Source organism: Orbicella faveolata, unplaced genomic scaffold (assembly GCF_042242905.1).
Source record: "Orbicella faveolata isolate gen_17 unplaced genomic scaffold, um_ofav_v1 contig_17, whole genome shotgun sequence".
In the NCBI taxonomy this organism is placed as follows: Eukaryota; Metazoa; Cnidaria; class Anthozoa; order Scleractinia; family Merulinidae; genus Orbicella; species Orbicella faveolata.
The window spans coordinates 1-18245 of NW_028301544.1; the positions used below are offsets into that span (position 1 = coordinate 1).

An 18245-nucleotide genomic window follows, 5' to 3' on the forward strand; every position below is an offset into this window, starting at 1 on the left:
AAATGAGAGCATCACTTTAAAATGTTCACTACTGTGTATAGCTACATCAGTAATATTACCACCCTCAGTCTTTGAGACTCCTCCTCCCTGTCGAATTTCTTAACTTGATCTACTGTGGGTGAGGTTGAAGATTTTCAACTCAACTAGCTAGAAACTTTAATTTGCAAAAATGTTATTTTATTTTATTAAAACAATAAATAAATAAACAGTTTGTTAGCAGATCATAGAACACAGGTTGTAATGGTATACATTAAGGGTGTAGGAGTGACAACAGATTGTGTTACTAATGACCTTAAGTAACAGTGAAGCTACATGTATTGCTTTAGCTGCCTTTCCTTATACAGACCTCATGTTAACACCAGAAAGTATGAAAGTGAAGAATGATCATTGCGGTAAATTTTCCAATTTAAGCAATCGGAAAGAAGAAGCCTGAAAAAAATCAGGGCTCCAACGGGATTCGAACCCATGACCTCCGCGACACCAGTGCGATGCTCTACCAACTGAGCTATGAAGCCACCCATTGGGAGCGAGGTCAATTAATTGAGTTCATATCAGGCTTCCCATGAGGAGTGAAATGATTTGAAGTATAATTATATGAAATAATTCATATTTGAACTGTGGTTGCAGATGAAAGTGAAGAATGAGGTCACGGGTTCCAATCTCGTTTTTCAGGCTTCTTCTTTCCAATTGCTTAAATTGGAAAATTTACTGCGATGATCATTCTTCACTTTCATCTACAACCACAGTTCAAATATGAATTACTTCATATATACTTCACATCATTTTACTCCTACGGAAAGAAATGAACTCAATTAATTGACGTCGCTCCCAATGGGTGGCTTCATAGCTCAGTTGGTAGAGCATCGCACCGGTATCGTGGAGGTCACGGGTTCGAATCCCGTTGAAGCCCTGATTTTTTTCAGGCTTCTTCTTTCCAATTGCTTAAATTGGAAAATTTACCGCGATGATCATTCTTCATTCTTCTGTGGTCTTGTTGTGTCTAAGTTAGGTTCATTGACCCTGTTCAGAACAGAGTACTGCTGTGTCCAATGTATGGAACGATTGCTGTGTTCTGTCCCTTGAATTCTGGCATTAACCATCAAATCAACATTGTACCCCATCAACCTAAGATTTATAGAAACATTATTTTACACATGACTATCTACATAAAGAGAAGTTACAGAGTTTACACTCGACAGAAACCAAAAACATCCTTGACTTTTCACTGACCTGTGAACAATTTTCACTAACCTTGTATTGTGAGGATAACAATAAATTAAAGATGCCTGTGAGCCAGCTCATGGATGAATTGGATGAATGTAGAAAACCTAGTTGGATAAAAAGAGAAGAGGAATTGATCATTGTGGAGTTCTTCTTGGTACAGCAGTGAAAAACAGCAAAATAAACATCCTTTGATGCATGGGTTCAGATGTCCAGTGGTTGCTTATTGACACCCTTTAGGTAAAGGTCAAGTCTGCAAACAGGCCAAGTGGCCCACCAGGCAGAGCTTATCCTGGTTTCTGTAGCATGCAGTGACTACAGTAGGGGTATTTCTACTCCCCCATGGATGGGATGCTAGTCCATTGCAGGGTTACCCCAGCATTAAGTTCGCCAGTACTCATTCATTTACAGGGGTGGAAAAAAGCCCTGTAAGAACAAAGTGTCTTGCCCAAGAACACAACGCAATGTCCACGGCCAGGGCTCAAACCTGGACCGCTTAATCCGGAGACGAGCGCACTTAATTTGTTCTCTGTTAAAATTATTTTATAAATTATAAATAATTATTTATTACATAATTGAAAGCAGATTTCAACAGAGAGCAACAACAAAGATCAAGATGAACACTGCTTTTATTATATTAGGAGCATTTTCTATCTTAGTAAGTCTACTGAAATACTGACTACCATAATATATGTAGCACATAAAAGCTAAGAGGAGACATTCTAGCCAACAGTCTCCTATACACACAGATTATACAATTTTTGCTGAGTTATAAATGAGTTATACAGCAGCAGGACACACATGTAGTAGAAGTAGTACAGCATGATAATCACCATTTTAAGAACTGAATGGAAGTTCAACAGGTATAAACTGGCACAGTTAGGATAGCTACTACTTCAAATAAACATCACAAGATTTGTATTTTATTAATAGAAACAGATTACCACCATTCAACTTTTGTGTTCCAGTTTATGATGGGAGCTAGTAGTTTCAATTAATTGTAGTACTGATATAAAGACTGATTGTGATACTCTACATGTGTATGTTCATGTATATGAACATGATATAGAACTGCTGATTTTAAGTTTCTGTAAGTTATATACTGTAATTTCTGTATTCCACTGTAAAGCTATAAGTTCATTTCTTGAGTTAAGGTTAGACAGATGGATTTCACTTGTTGACATTCTTGACTTTAAGAAACATACATGGATAAAGTTCTTAAAGTGTGTCCACCTCTGTAATAATTATTATACATGCAGCTTGGAAAGCCATTTAATTTATATGCTTGTAACCAATGTCTTTTGCAAAGAATGAGTGTTGCGGCTATTTCGTGTTTTCTATATCTCGTGTTTTCCATATTTTGTGTTTTCTTTGTGTCCTTTTTTGTTCCGTATGTTAATGTATTTTTTCACAATCTGCACGCTTTTTTTTTTCTCGCGTCGTATGTAAATTTCGTTGCGTATATATTTGTGTTATTCCTTCATGTTCATTTAGTGCTAGTTTATCGTCCGGTACACTTCTAACTTCTTGGTTCTCAGAACCCCGTTGCCAGCATTTTGGTAAAGCCGTTCAGTTCATCGTCTGTTTTGTATTTTCCTCTTAGTTTTCTGCCGTCTTCCGTTAGTAATTTGTATTAATTCGTCTTATGTTTATCTTTAGGAATTTACCTTCCTCCTATGGAAAGTCAAATAAATTTGCTGGTCAGGACTAATTGAATCTCGCTTTAAGTTGTGTCTGAAGTCGGCCCTCTGCCTCTTCAATGAGTTTCAACAGTTCAAGTGTCAGCTGACTTAAGTCTTGAAAGCATCTTATTCCCTTTGTAAGCAGGAGAATTCCACATCCATTAATTCCATGAACTTTTAAGGGTGACTTGTGTTGTTAAAGACAGTTTCTACTAATGATACTTTTGATATTATTTTTGGAAGCTGATAAACATGTATAGTATCAGTAATGTTGTTGTTAATAGCGGAGCTCCGGCGGAGCCCCATACCCATATAGGGGAGAAAAGGAAACCCATGAATTGATTTTCTCATGGTTATCATGGCTAGCGGTATTGCTCGTGGGCGCGTACGCACGACGGCGACGACGACGACGACGACGACGACGGAGTCGCGCAAGATGGCGGCCATACTCCAACTAATAGGTTGACAGAGACATGCACCCTCAGTTGGTAGCGGGTGAATGCCATTTTTCTTGGCGGGATTTTTAAAGAAAAACGATAGCGGAGGTTGATTTAATATTTTTAAGACAGGGTTACGCTGAAGCAAAAGACAGAAAGCAAGAATTAACAGGCAAAGAAGTAGCGAAGAATATCGCGAAAAAGACTGAGAGGGCCAGCGCTGGGGAAGGAGGCGAAACAGTACTGAACAATGCCGTGAATTATAGCTAGTCAAGGGCTAGAGAAAGGAGGTGAAATAATACCGAACAATGCCGTGAACCAAAGCTAACGAGGGCTACAGAAAGGAGGCGAAAGTACCCGACAAATTGATCCAGAAGACTGCCGAACTCCCCATGGCCAAGTTCAAAATTCGCGCGAACGTGATGCTGTGCAGCCGTGCAAGAAAATTCAAAAGTCACCTGATTTGGTCAGGTGATGAACATAAGAGAAATCAAACGTACCCGAGTGTTTTAGAGAAATTGCAAAACACTAAACGTAGCGGAAAGAAGTGGTTGATTCGTTGATCTATCGAAAATATAACTTCAGTTTAGTCTTCACAACTTTTGCTGCAAGTTTCTGCCTGGAAGATTTACACTGGCCGAACTGAATTGCCAACTTGCGGTAAGTGACTTTTGTTGTTGCGTTTGGTATGAAAATTAACAAGTTTCCTCGGCGATATAAGCTTATTTTCAATTGGAATCCATTAAAAGTCTTCCTTATTTGAAGCCATGCTGTAAGAGATTTTAAAAATTGCATCGTTTTAATTTCGCTCGTCTCTAAACAATAACACGTGGGTCGCTTTGGAGGTTGCTGTAAGTTGTAAACAAATTATGTTTTCTATCGATTTTCGTCGTCAATTTAAGCTTATAACCTCACATCTAAAAATAAGCTTAACCAAAATCGTACTTGTAAACACGGCCGGGCGAGTTTTGAAGTTTTCTCTGATTTAGGTAGCACTGCCGCTTCGTAGACTGCTAAAATTTGTTCTTCTGTTGTTGAAAACTGAACGAAGAAAGGTCTACAAACCATTTTAAGCCGAAGGGAACAGGATTTGCTAAATTTACTTTTGTTCCTATGTGAATATTTGCATATTGTGATTACAAAGTATGGAGATTTCCTCGTTTTGTTAGTTCAATTTATTCGGTTTGGCGAAATGCTTTTGTGAATTCCGAGGTTAAATTGGCTACTGCCAATGAAATGACTGAATAGCTAAATTAAGCCGTCGGCAAAAATACAGACTCTCAGTAATATTCAAATTTAAACGTGAATAATTTTTTAACTTTAACACCGCAAGCTTAAACGAATTTTCTTTACCCTCTCTTTTATTCGGTCACCGTTCACTGAAAAGGGATTTGCTGTTGATACTCGAGCTCAGATGTAGTGATATGCATCTTGTGTTTATAATGTAGATTTCCTCGTTTTATTTTGTTGTCTGTCCAATAAGTTCGGTTTGGTGAAATGCTTATATAGTCCAAAATGTCGAGTAGACGATTATGCATGGCAATCCTGTCTGCAAATGAAGCTCTGCTTTGATTTTGATTGGCTACTTCATGTTATTTGTGCCATTGCTTTTGGTGGGGGGTACATGGACCGTATTTTGTTAATAAGAGGTTATTCCCCAATGCGGTATTTACACTTAATATGGAAATGTTCCAAAAAAGTGAGATAGTACTAATTGACTCGGTAAATTGAACAGTGTAATAGAAGTTCTTGCCCTGACCATTTCTCAGTAATAAGAAGAACTTTTACATACATATATACACAATTTAGTTGGAGAGAGTGCTCTCCTATCTCCACTCTCTCTCTCTCTTTACTCTCTTCTTCACACTAATTTTTTATTTACTAACTTATTAAATGAATGTCACTGACTGTTTTCTTTGTTGTGCATGCATACTTTTTTGCTGGTCGAAGAAAGTTTCAGTTTCTTCCTGGCTGTACAGTTTCCTTTCTCCTGTCCTGTACCAATTTGTTTGTGATATAACTTCGTGAATTCTCTATTCTCCTTAAATTTTATCTCATCAGGTTGATAGAATGCACTCTCAGAGTGTTCCATCATTGTCTTCAGTTGCTACAATTTTCCGGAAAAAAGCAATAGTTTTCTTAATTTCCTTTTACTTTGTGTTAGGACTTTTTAACCTGCCTGTAATTGGCCCATGGGCATTACGGGAGAATAATTTTCAAGTAAAGAATTACATTCGTTTTAGTGTTGAGTATTTTAAATTGTTATGAATTAGGCATTTCTTTTTATTTTTTATATTTTTTATTTTAGTCCCACGCAATGTTTTATGGTTTTACCGAGGTATACCATGTAAATGTAAATAATGCACTGGAATTGGCAAATCAGAGTGTGCATTATATCGGCTTTAAACACAAACCACATATTACAAATGACTCATGTAAATGATATTTTTATTACAGAGAACTGGACAGGGCAAGAACTTCTCCTTCTTTTGTGAATTTATATATTAATTCCTCTCAGTGCTGTCAAAATGTCTCAGGAACCTTCATTTCTGATAATCTATTATTTTCCACCATACCTACAGCACAGAAGCTCACCAAATCCTAACTGATAACTAACATGTGAGTATCTCTAGCCTTTGCTGTGTGCTACATGTATATTCTGTTATCCTGCCTTAACTGCTAGGAAAAATTTTGGCAGAGCTGTTTCAACAGTTTCACTTAAATTGATTTTCAGTAACAGCGCTACATGTAGCAGTGTTATTGAGTGTGAACTTTATGGGGGATTTTAAATTTTTATTTTTTTATGATTACAGATGACAACAAATATACATGTGTATACATAACCTGATGTTGGTGTTGGTTACAAACTGTAGTTCATAATAGTCATCCTATTACAGGTAAGGGGGAAAAGTTCAGAGAGTTTAGAACATTTCTTCCCCCAGCACACCTTCAGTCTATAGGTGCAATAATTGAGAGGTTATATATATGTACGAAGAGTAATGTAAAGTTACTGTATAAACTTAGCATTAAAATCTGGCATTTGAATGCCTCCTTTGCTAAAATTAGTCATGATTTAATTGTTATCACTCCCTGTGAATTCATAGAGATTCCAGAGGCAATTATAACCTAATGTGGAAGTCCTGTCTTCAAGTGAGGGAAAATGACACAAAAGAGTTACAATGAAAGTAAAGAGAATTGTGAATGTTGATATGGTGTACATTATACATCTTGTAAAGGCATTTGGTGAGTGCCAAAGGCATAACATTTCATGTATTGCTTTTTCAGGACAAATTATATAACAGTGACGTTTTAAAAGGTGTGATCAGAAAAATAATGAGTACATTGTCCAGGCAGCATCAGTTTATGGACAGCATATGCAGATGGTAAGAGGAACTGTAAGCACTACCATGTAAGTTAGTTTTATGCTCATGACTTCTTGTTCTTGAATTTTGTGTCATTTCATCACAAGAATAGGTAACGAAAGATGCAATAGTTGTTGCAATATATTTTTGAAGGAAAACTTATCAGTCTGCCTATGCTGGATAACAGCCATGTGTAAACTGAATGTGAAGCAAACAATATGTTAAATATGGGGCAACCCTAAAACCCAGAAACCGGAATCCGGAATCTGGAACCAAAAACCGGAATCCAGAAACTGGAAACCGGAATCCGCAAATCAAAGAAAATAAGTTCTTCAAGTACGCGAAAATTGTTTTGCTTAGCTTTTCGACTGTAAAAAGTAAGCTGCCAAGTAAAAAGGACCTCAAACTTAACCTTTTTTGAAACAAAAATTCCCCGTCTGTTGAAATTGTGCAACCGTTATTTTTAGTGAGGGCTATGATTATGAGAATCTCAGTAAAGTGCATCTTAATTTTACTCCAAGCACCTTGAGAGTGTCTAAAATAAGCTTGCTGGTAATTGCCATTTTGTTTAATAAGTGATCTTCAATTTACCGGAAGTATAAATTTATCCTTTATGTCTAGTACATACTGAACAAGATAGAAAATGTCATAGAGAACAGGATATCCATCAGTGGCAGCCCCCTGTACATTGACGGTCACGCCCCCCAATTTCGAAGTCCAAGGGCTAACCCGTCTGGTCTAAATATGAAATTTGATTTTTCCAACAGATACGAGACCAATTCCAGATTAACACAATTTCCACACATACTGTGACAAATCAGCATTTCATATTCTTGGCGGCCATCATATTAAAACAATTTGTAGAAATGTTGCACACTTACTTCCGTCTGCTTCTCACTTGCTGACAGATCAGACCACATGCAGTTCAAAGATGCTAAAAGACTGTCAGAAACTCACTGCAATAGCCTATAATAGCTTGTTGTTAATGTGCTGCTCACCAGTCTTCTCAGAGCAATTTGATCTAGACAAGAACCCGGCTCTCACCAGGGCCAGCTTGAACAAAAGATGGGTAACTTAGCCTATGAGCAGGCTCTCGTGTTTGGGCTGGGGGTGTGATTGGCAAAGCCGCATGAAGGCTCTTGGTGACATGCCAATGCAGAAAAACACTAGACACCTATTTAGCCTGCTCAGACAATAGAGACAGATACTAGAGCCTGCTCGCAGGCTATGAGTAACTCTATCCACCCAAAAAATCAGTAACCCTGACTGGATAGTGTTGTACCGAATGAATAGCTTTATGCAGCTTTTGAACAACGGGGCCAGATATATAGCTAAGGGTTGTTCAGAACTAGTCAATAATTTTTTAGCAATTACAGTCTGTGGCTGAAGTAAAGCCAAGAAAATAAATAACAACAAAATGATTTTTGCTCATATTTATTTATTAGACATTGCTGAAGTGAATTATTTCTATCATCATTCATAATATCTGGATTCCAGATTCTGGTTTTTGGTTCCGGATTCTGGATTCCAGATTCTGGATTCCGGATTTCGGTTTCCAAATTCAGTGTTTTAGGGTTGCCCCAGATGATGTATGTGCATATGTTAATCTTGAATAATCTGAAATTTCAGAGAGTTTAAAAATATCAAATGTATCATATCTGTGATGGTTCTGAGGTGGAGGGCTGTTACATGTACATGCAAATGTCTCATGCACGATTTTTCACTCATTATGATTCAGGTGCAAATAGTTTCTGTATCTGTTGATGTGCAACAATCTACACCAATAGTTCAACCTAATAATGTACAGTGTATATTAATTAACCAAATTATGCTGTTTGTTTTTAGTTGGCCAGTGCTACTACATAGTAATGTGATGTTGAAGTGCACAAATTTACAAACATGCCCAGTGTCAACTTGTCAAATACATGTATATGAACTGGCCAGACAGTGTAGATTACAAAATTCTCTGAAAGGTAAGATGTTTCTTAAACATTATTTTGTAATTAATGATTTCTCAGACATTGTTTTCTTCAAGAAAAGATTCATACCCCACATGGAGGTTTTTTCTCTATTAGAGCTCTTGATTCCTGATACTTTAATTTGGAATTTCTAAAGACTGGCCGTGAATGGGTGTTGGGTGTGATCAATATCTTCTGGAACTGCACATTCATTCATTGAGTAGGCAAGAACATCAGTATTTATCCTGACAAACTCTGATTTTCTTCTGGAAGCTGAACTCATATACAGTTGTACAGTTATATGTACAACCAAACAGCCTGGATGACCCTGTGATTGGGACTGTGCACATTGTTGTAACCCTCAATGTTCCAGTTGCTTGTTTGAAGCAAATTGCATTTGCTCTCGAAAGCAAGTGGCGAAGTTCATAACAGTTATGTAAGTTTGCTTTGTATCTCAGGGCAGAGCCTGCCACAGTGAAAGTTGGAGTACCAACCCCTAGCATTTGATTCACTACTAACACTCAGTAAACAGCTAACAATGAAGTACACTGTATATCAAAGAAAGGAATTACATGCCTGTTCCTGTCAGTCAATATATGAACAGGTTACAGATGGGGAGCCTGTATTAAAACATCAAAGGTTTTCAAAGCAACCATGGCCTGGTGAGATATTTCATCTACATCTACATCTACATCTACATCTACATTTATTTAGTTGATAAAGTCCCGCAAGACATCACATCAACTGTACCAAACATATATGCACATATCCATAAGCTAGACAAAAAGGATAATTAAAAAATAATTCTTAAGTACAATTTACTTTACTCATTTCACGTGTTTTCCTAAATTTAACTTAAAATCAGATAATGACTTGCAATTTACTAAGTCAGCGGGCAGTAGGTTCCACTCTGTTATTGATCTAGGAAAAAAAGAAAACTTAAAAACGTCCTTAGATACTTTTGGCATCCTATACTTAAAAGCATGGCTGTTGCGTGTTCTTTTTTCACTGTTTAGTATTAAGTGTTCTTCTGTGGTTATGTCCATTAAGTTATGACTAAGTTTGTACATTAGAGTCAGTCTGTTTTTCTTTCGTCTTGTTTCTAATGTGTCCCATTTCAAGTCAGATAGCATGTCTGTCACGCTTGCTGTGTTGTTGAAGTTTTGAAGGCAAAAACGAGCAGTTTTCCTTTGAACTCTCTCCAGGGTTAAAATATCTTTTTTGTAATGTGGGTCCCACGAGGCACTTGTGTACTCCAATTTGGGTCGGACGATGCTGGTATAGGCCGTTTCGCGTACTTTCCTGGGGCAGTTCCAGAGATTTCTCTTTATCACCCCCAAGGATCGACTCGCCTTGCTTGATATAGATGAGATATGGTCAGGCCACCTTAATTTACTGTTAACGGCAATTCCTAGGTACGATGCAGAATCTACTTGCTCAAGTTTGGACCCACAGAACAAATATGACCGTTGGGGAGGACATTGCAATAATGAGGTAATATAAATTTAAGGTCCTTATGATTGCTTATAGGCATTGATTTTTATTGTAAACAATATCTTACTGAGTGTATTTTTCTTGTGTGCTAATTGTTGGAGAACACAGAGGTCACTGTTATGACAGAGATATTAATTTGTGAAAAGTTCTATAAACAAATGCATCTGGGAACAAATTAATTTATCATGGATGCAGCTTCTGAGAGATCCCCAATATTAATGGAACATACACTGTTCATACAGTACATGTAAAAGAGTTTAGTAATTCATTACTTATGATTGTAATGCTTTGTTTGGTTTCTCTGTATTTACAGACAACTTGATGGGATTATATTTCTGCACCAAGTTCATTGAATAAACTGACTTGGAGGTTCAGTTCTGCAACCCATCCTGTTTGTAGTAATATCATAGCTGCAACATTGTGACAGATACACTGCATTACATTATTAAGAAACACATATTAACTAATTATTTTTAAGTGCCTGTTAATTTAATCAGTTTTTCTTAGAGATAATTTACTCATGGTTTATTTAAATAATTGGCTTTTTGGCTTTAAAATGATATTTATTGAGCTTTTAAATCAATTTTGTGATAATCTGCATTGGACATGGCATAAATTGATATTTTGCCAACACGAAATGGAGAACTGGGTCTTAAGCAAAGTTGCAGGATTAGCATTTTTGTAGAAAGAAAGGGTTGAGAAATTTGTGACATTCTACAGACAGCCTTGCCATTCGCAATGTCCGATAAGGTTAATTTGTTCCATTCTGTTGTAGAAATAGTGTTCTCTAATTTATAAATTATTTCAATCTGTTGTTTAAACGATTGCCTTATAACCCCATGTCTGGCTTTGGTGCATGTAGGATATTGATGTATTTTTTATCCATTTTGCTGTAAATTATCTTAATTGATGTGTCAATCAAAACATATCTTGGATATGCTGGGCTCTTCTGACAAATGTACCTATGCCTCATAACCTTTGAGTACATTTGGTTGTGTAGTGCAGACAAAATACATGTACATAATATAACTTCCTCTTAGCTCACTGATAATTCTTGGTATAATTTAATCATAGCAAAATTAATCAATGGAACCCAATCGCAGCTCTTGTAGTCCACAATGCCAGTCGAGAAAAAGAACAAATCACATTGAAATTGAATAATAAAATTATTATTAGAAGCCTATGCAAGTATTCATGATCAGCAAAAAAAAAATATCGTAATTACCATTCATGCGAGGGTGATTTTGCTTATTGCAAACCCTTCCAGCAGGAGGAGACTCCATACAATAGTGAAGATAGCTAAATGTATCTTTGGGGACAAGTTAGAAAACAAAACTTTCCAACTTTTCACATATGTATACTGTTTTGGTATTTTTGTGAGATTTCATTTGGTAGAGATTCAGGGACTGAATATATTGTAACCACTGCATTTCAATCAGTCCCCACAACAACAAAAATGTGTAAACTTCTTTTGTGTGGGAGTCCCCATGTTAACTAAGGAAGAATATAATGATTAATGACAATGCCTTGTCTTTCTGAATAAGGTAGGAAAGAACAAGAAATGCCACCAAAAAGCACAGAAGACAGTTCTGTTATGTGATCAAGATTTTTGGTAGCTTCCCAGAAATCCTTGAAATCGTGGCTCTATATTTCATAATCACACCATCTTACACCTCGATCTGCTGAAGTAATACTAGTTCCGGCTGAAACTATTAAATCATTCGCAATTTACCTCATACATGTTGGATTATTTTCATTAGTAACTACATTCCGAAAAATAACTGAGGAGCTCCGCTTTTAGGCTGGCCTAAATCTATATATTATTAACATCTGCTTACTGTCACTTGCATATTATACTGTGGTTGTTATTGCAGTGTTCATCTGGGTTGTATGCAGATGCACAATAGTACAACTTGCTTCACCTGCAATACACAATAAATATAATAGTGACACATTTTAAAAGGGTATAAATGTTTATATGCAGAAAAAAATATTGTATATCTTTAATTTGCTTCCCTTTCTCTCCCCCCACCCCTCTCCCCCAATGAAAAAGCTGCTTACCTAGCTAAGGTGTCCAAGTGATATTTCTTGCATTTCTGGAAAGGGTTAATAAGAGAGAAAATGCCAGTAAATTATAATGTCATGCTCTCCCTCAAGAAACATTGAAGCTAAAATAATTCTTTTAACCTGAAAAAAAAAATGTATTGTAAGTTATGTACAGCTTCTGAAAATTTTGGAAGAGTTACATGTGATGTCGAATCTCTATGAAGACTGAGAATTTAGGGACATGAATAGCACAGTAAATTCAAACCATTCTTTGTTTCTACCAATAAATTTTCTGACTGTTTTGTAGTGTGATTTAAATAGTTGCGTGATACACTTAGACACATGCACTTATTTGGTATGTTAAGGTGGCCGAACACACGCGTGCTTTTGCTGACGCAATTTAGCGTGCACACAAGGATTGGAAAAAACAAACATGCCGTCAATAGAGCGATCATTTTATTTACTCAACACCCGCACTATCTGTGCTATTTTTCTCTATTCAATTGAACGCAGTGCATTGACGGCTTTAGTCTTTTATTACAAAGATATGGTAAAAAAGTTAATGGTTCAAAGAACTCAGCAATTCTCAGCTTTTTCTTTGTCACCAAAAGAAACCAGTCAAATGCAGCGCATGCGTAGTAAGTCAAAAAATTGCGATTGAATAAAAAATTGTACTCTCAAAAATACGCCTATTTCTCGAGAACCACATTAGAATTTCACAAAATTTGGCACGAGAATACTTTAGGAAATAAGTAACTGGAGAATTGAAAATAACTGAACTTTAACAAAGGAAATTCTAGATATTCCAGTGAACCTTCAACAAGGGATAATTAAAGATCTCTCTGTTAAATTATTAGCAAAATGGTGTTAAGTTGTGAGAATCGTTACAAGCTTGTTACATGCAAATTATAAAGAAAATCTAAGTACTAGATTTTCTCCAAATAAACAAAACCGAGTTTAAAGGCCTGTTTATATTTATTCATGTTACCATGGCAATGGCACATACATCAGCTTAACCATCGAAAAACCGAAGTTCGTGTTGTTAACTTGCTTGCCGCCATTTTTGGCGACCGAGAGATCAAGAGTTTTAAAGAAAAAGGTGAATGAAACACAGGTATCAAAAACTGTGTTCAGCCACCTTAAGTTTCCATTTTCAGCTAAAATACATATTAATAACGATCTAATATGATTCATACACGGAAATATTCAAACAGCTTTCATGGAAATATACTGTAAACACCGGCGTATAAGCTGCACTCACAGATAAGCCACACCCCAAGTGTGGCAACTTAAATTTTGAAAAAAGAAATTTGGAAAGAAAGTAAAGTAAATCAAAAGTGGAGTCCTGAGAAAGATGTCTTACATGTACATGCATTTCTTGAACATGTCAAACCACATATTAACTCACTAAAACAGAGAGTACTAAAACTCTTACCTATAATTATAGCACTGAGATAGTATGAAAATCCAATTTAGACATAAATCTGATCTTTCTAGTTTCTGGCATTTTTAATGCAGTATTTTTCATTCCTGTCCGTTTCTCAGTAGAATCTACATACAAGAATATGAATTTTTCGATTCATTTGTCCATAGCTTAGTAACCTGGCAGGCTTAGTAATGAAGAAATGGTCTGCGGCCATCGGCAAGACTAAACATCTTTTTGGCAGAATGGAGATTCCCTACCGAGTGACATTCAGCTACTCAAGAAAGGCAACGTTAAACCGATTAAAAGCTTTTGTAATGAAGAAGGTTTAATAGATGATTAACATGAACAAAAACGGCTCTTTTAGGAGTCGCCAAACTCGCAAAAGTAATGATCAATGCGTATTGTGGTATAATTTTATCAATTTCTTATTATTTTGCTACGCAGATCTATACAGACTGTAAAATTTTCGCTGAAAGGTGTTAATTTATGCAAATTTACAGCATGGTGTCCAGATGTTCTCGCAGATAAGTCGCATCCCCAATTTGATGCAAAAATTTTGAGCAACATGGTGCGGCTTATATGCTGGTGTTTATGGTAAATAGGGTCATGATCACTGTAGTAAGACTCCAGAGTACCTGCTGATTGTACACATTGTGGTACATTGGTATAAACATGAGCTATCTGTGTATGGTAGTCAGTAGTAAACTGGTTAATGAACTGAGTGTATCCTCTGTCTGTTATAAGATATTTTTTTAGAGCCTTTTGCCCTGAATTTACCTGCATGAGATCAATATTGAAATCCCCAAGCAGAGTCGAGAAGATGAGTATAAGAGCATCAATTAACTGTGAAATTGTAACTTTAGTTTTCAAGCAACAGATACCAGTGACATGAATATTTGGAATTGGTTGGCTTAAAACCTTTAACAGTGATTTCCAAATTATTAAAGTAATATCTGTATGGAATTTTAGTACAATTCAAATCATTCTTAATGTACAAAGCAGTTCCATATAGCAAGTTCTTATGTTAGACTGATTAAAGTCATTACTGTAAAAGAGTTAATTCACTAAGCTGATATGTATCATCTCTATCTAACAAGCAAAGTCTTGTTTCAACAAAAATGTTGTCATCGGCTTCTTGAATGTTGTAATCACTTCGCACATCATCTATATGGAGGTGGAGAGATCTAACATTCTGAAACAAGATTGTTTTTGTTTGGGGTGAATTGTCAGTCTGTAACACTGCTAAAGGCACGAGGCTTTCTTGTGTTCTTAGTCTCCTCACTTCACTTTTAACTTTCTCACTAACCTTTATTTTGATTTCATTCCAATCAAGAATATGCAGTGTAGAGCTGTTTTGTACACGGCTCAAGCCAACATAATTCACATGCTCTCTTGTGGATGCTGGAAAATCAACTGCTTCAATTGCTGTGTCGCCTTGACAATGGTAAATAGCCTTGGCAGCAGTGGGTCTAAGTAGAAATTGGTGCCGGAGAATTTGGACCTGACTCTTTTATTGACTTGAAATTGTCTTGTTACTTCCAATACTGGTGCCCAGTTTCTATTTACAGTTACCTTGTATAAATGTGCATTTTCTCTATGCTGGTTTCTGCCTACGTCAGGATGTTGAAATTAAATGAGACCCAAATAATACTTGCTCTGGTGGAATTTTCAACTCTGTAGTCTATGTGCTCTATGACACACTCTGCACCATTGGTGAGTCTGTCAGTCACATCAATATTAGTTGTCAGTCATATTTTGTTGCAGTTGCTACTGACACTACTGAATATAAACCCATTGCCTTTGCTGGATCATCTGCAATTTTGTTTTTCATTTGTTTCTTGAGATCATTAGAAATGCCCCCAATTATAATGTCCACAGCCTTAATCTGAGCTTTATCAGCGTTAGAGAGGGTATACAGAGCATTGTTGTGAGCATCTACGGATGAATTTGTAGTAAATAAATGTGCCATGTTCATAGGGTAATTATCTTGTCCAGGCCTTACATTCAGAAGCCTTAGTTTCAAAATTAAGTGGTTATATCATCTTCAAAGTGCTTTCCCTCTCTCAAACGATTGAGTAGCTGAGCAAATTCTTTGCAATCTTTTTGTCTCATCACTGCTACTTCAATTCAAAGAGGGTGAAGTACCGGTCACCCCAAAACGCAGACCATGTAGACTGCAGACAGCAGACTGCGGACCGTGCAGAGCATACAGACTGTGCAGACTGTGCAGACTGTGCAGACTGTGCAGACTGAGTACTTTTTTTCTTGTTCTTGGTCTTGCATTTACTTTTATTTTGACTCTCATTTTTTTTTTTTTTTTTTTTTGGTTCTCGCTACAAAATAGTGTTCAATCATATATCAGAACGTTTGTCCTTATGACCATTTATGCACAGGCGCTAGGACGCCCAAGCTCAGTATGTGACTGTTGTTCCAATAAACGAACACGCTATAGACTTTGTAAGGGAAACTCCCTTTAGTTCTAAATATACTTATTTAAGTAAAGTTATTTTAAAATGTAGAAATAAACTTCTACTCTTGGTGTACCGAATGTAATTCCAAATAGCTGTTGGAACATTACAACGATCACGCCAAAAAAAGTCGAGTGCATGTAAAGATCAGAGAAAACCGACTATCATTTGAAATTCTCAGCGTAATATACAGTTCGCGTGATGAGTTCATGTGATGGTAAATTTATCTGGTTTTATGACAGTGGGGTTTTTATGTCAATTTAGACTAAGACTGGTCCCTCTTTCACCTAGTCCGTCGTGCGTGACGCAAAAGCAGTCCTCGTGGAAATAATTTCACGGCGAAATTTTTCTTTCTTGAGATTTATTTATGGTCACGGCTGGACTAAGCTAAGGGAAAGAGGGAATACTCATAGTCTAATGGGTATCATATGTTGCTTTATGATGCAAAAGCAATTTGTAGGACGACGTCGCTTCGAGTTACCGTCCTTGCTTCATTTATCAGGAGGAACGAAGACCACAGAAATTGAGAAAGAAAAACAACAACAACAAATTGAACGAAAAAAATAAAACGGCAAACCACAAACATGTTAAAAATAGACACAATTTGCGCCCAAAACGTATGGAAGACATAAAAAAACACCCTATGTTGAAGTAAGTGAAGTGTATTTCTAGGCTTTATTAAATCCATTTTGAAATCACTGGTTATCCTTGCAATCTGATTGGTTCTCAATGGTGCGATTTATTCACGAATCGCACCATTTTTTGCTCTAAATCGCATCTTTTTCTCAGCCATTGAGAATGGGACAGTAAAACAAAACAACCAATCAGATTTCAATGTTAGTTTAAAGTAAACAATAAAATTTCAGGAAAATGAGAGGCAAAAAGCCATTGTGTGGAGAATTTAGCAACTACTATTGCCAAAACTTTGTTGTTCTTGTTTTTTTTTTCCAAAAAAATTGACGAATGTAATTAATCACAGTTTCTAAATGACGATTATGAGCTCCTTCAGGCTGAACACCTACTTTAATGGAAGTTTCCAACTTTCAGTGTCCATTTTGACGAATATTTTGGCGATTTTTCTTCAACATCTGCTCAAAATCCGTATGATACCGAGCCAAGGAAAACACAAACAAACGAAAACCATACAACAACAAATTCAGGGCCATCTCAAGAAGGTAGATGTTTCCAGGTTTCCGGTAGTTTCAAACGAAGCAACAAAAGAGCTCAACTCTGTCGCTGTGAATAAACATAGTCAAAATACGCCCCGCGCCACAAAACAGTGAATGAATGAACGTCTCACGAAGCTGGTGCTAGTCCCGCCATCTTGAAAATATCTTGAAACAAATGGCGCCGCAAGAACTTGACAAGGTCCTGAGTATTGAGTCCTTCGCCGAGGTCACAAAAAGAAACGGAGATGATAACGAGCTGGATTCCCTTAAAATCATGCCATTAAACGGTATGAAAGAAAAAAAAACGTACCATCCACTGGGCATCGTGCACTCGAGTTTCACAACTCAAAAGAAATCCATCGCAGAATTACGCAGGATGCACCTTCAAATTCCTTCTCCAAAGACAATGAAAAGTCTCAGCCTCAACCACAGAAGAAAGAAAGACCTTCCATCATTGATTCAGGCGACCAGAATTGAACTTTTATACCTGAAGCAGACTATTTTCGTTCTCACTTCAAAACCGCTTGTTTCTTTGTCATGCTCGGATGAGTTTTCGTCACATGACATCGTTTTGCATGCTAAATAAGACGTAAAGGCGTTTCCGGTTCGGCTTCTTTTTTTAACAAACCGGCTACTGGAACAATACATCAAAAATCTAAAAGTTAAGGCGATAAAATTGTGCGATTTCAAAATGGATCTAATAATGTGGCAATTGAACTGAGTGGAGTGCAATTTTGGTCTGAAATCATACTTGTGATTTCAAATCGAACTCGCGCTGCGCACTCGTTCGATTTTGAAATCACGCGTATGATTTCAGACCAAATTGCACTCCACTCAGTTCAATTACCATTATTTATTTTAGTATATTTAGGACTAAAGGGAATTTCCTATACAAAGTCTATTAAGCGCGGTCGTCTATTGAATCAACAGTCAGATAGTGAGTTTGTGCAGCCTGTTGATAAATAACAAACCGTTGGATATA

The 18245-nt window shown here is 36.7% G+C and overlaps 1 protein-coding gene and 1 long non-coding RNA gene across 7 annotated transcripts in view; one reads left to right on the top strand and one right to left on the bottom strand.

Annotated features, from left to right (window-relative positions):
• The first annotated feature begins 3183 nt into the window (after window positions 1-3183).
• On the top strand, window positions 3184-11890 carry LOC149112988 (uncharacterized). 5 transcript variants are annotated; one of them, XR_016206877.1, is made up of 6 exons: window positions 3184-4000; window positions 5923-5959; window positions 6154-6237; window positions 6626-6749; window positions 8548-9322; window positions 10076-11890. It is a non-coding gene; the product is annotated as an uncharacterized LOC149112988 (long non-coding RNA). The 5 variants fall into 5 exon arrangements; XR_016206876.1 differs by lacking the exon at window positions 5923-5959 and having other exon boundaries at window positions 6154-6525; window positions 6626-6723; XR_016206875.1 differs by lacking the exon at window positions 5923-5959.
• Window positions 8121-18245, bottom strand: part of LOC149112989 (uncharacterized) — a 79892-nt gene continuing 69767 nt past the window's right edge. Inside the window, exons 3-4 of one of the 2 annotated variants that reach the window (XR_016206871.1) lie at window positions 12216-12250; window positions 8121-12076 (exon numbers count right to left, since the gene is read on the bottom strand). The gene's annotated coding sequence lies outside the window, so the exon portion shown is untranslated. The remainder of the gene's footprint in view (window positions 12077-12215; window positions 12251-18245) is intronic. The other variant, XR_016206872.1, reaches the window with a different exon arrangement.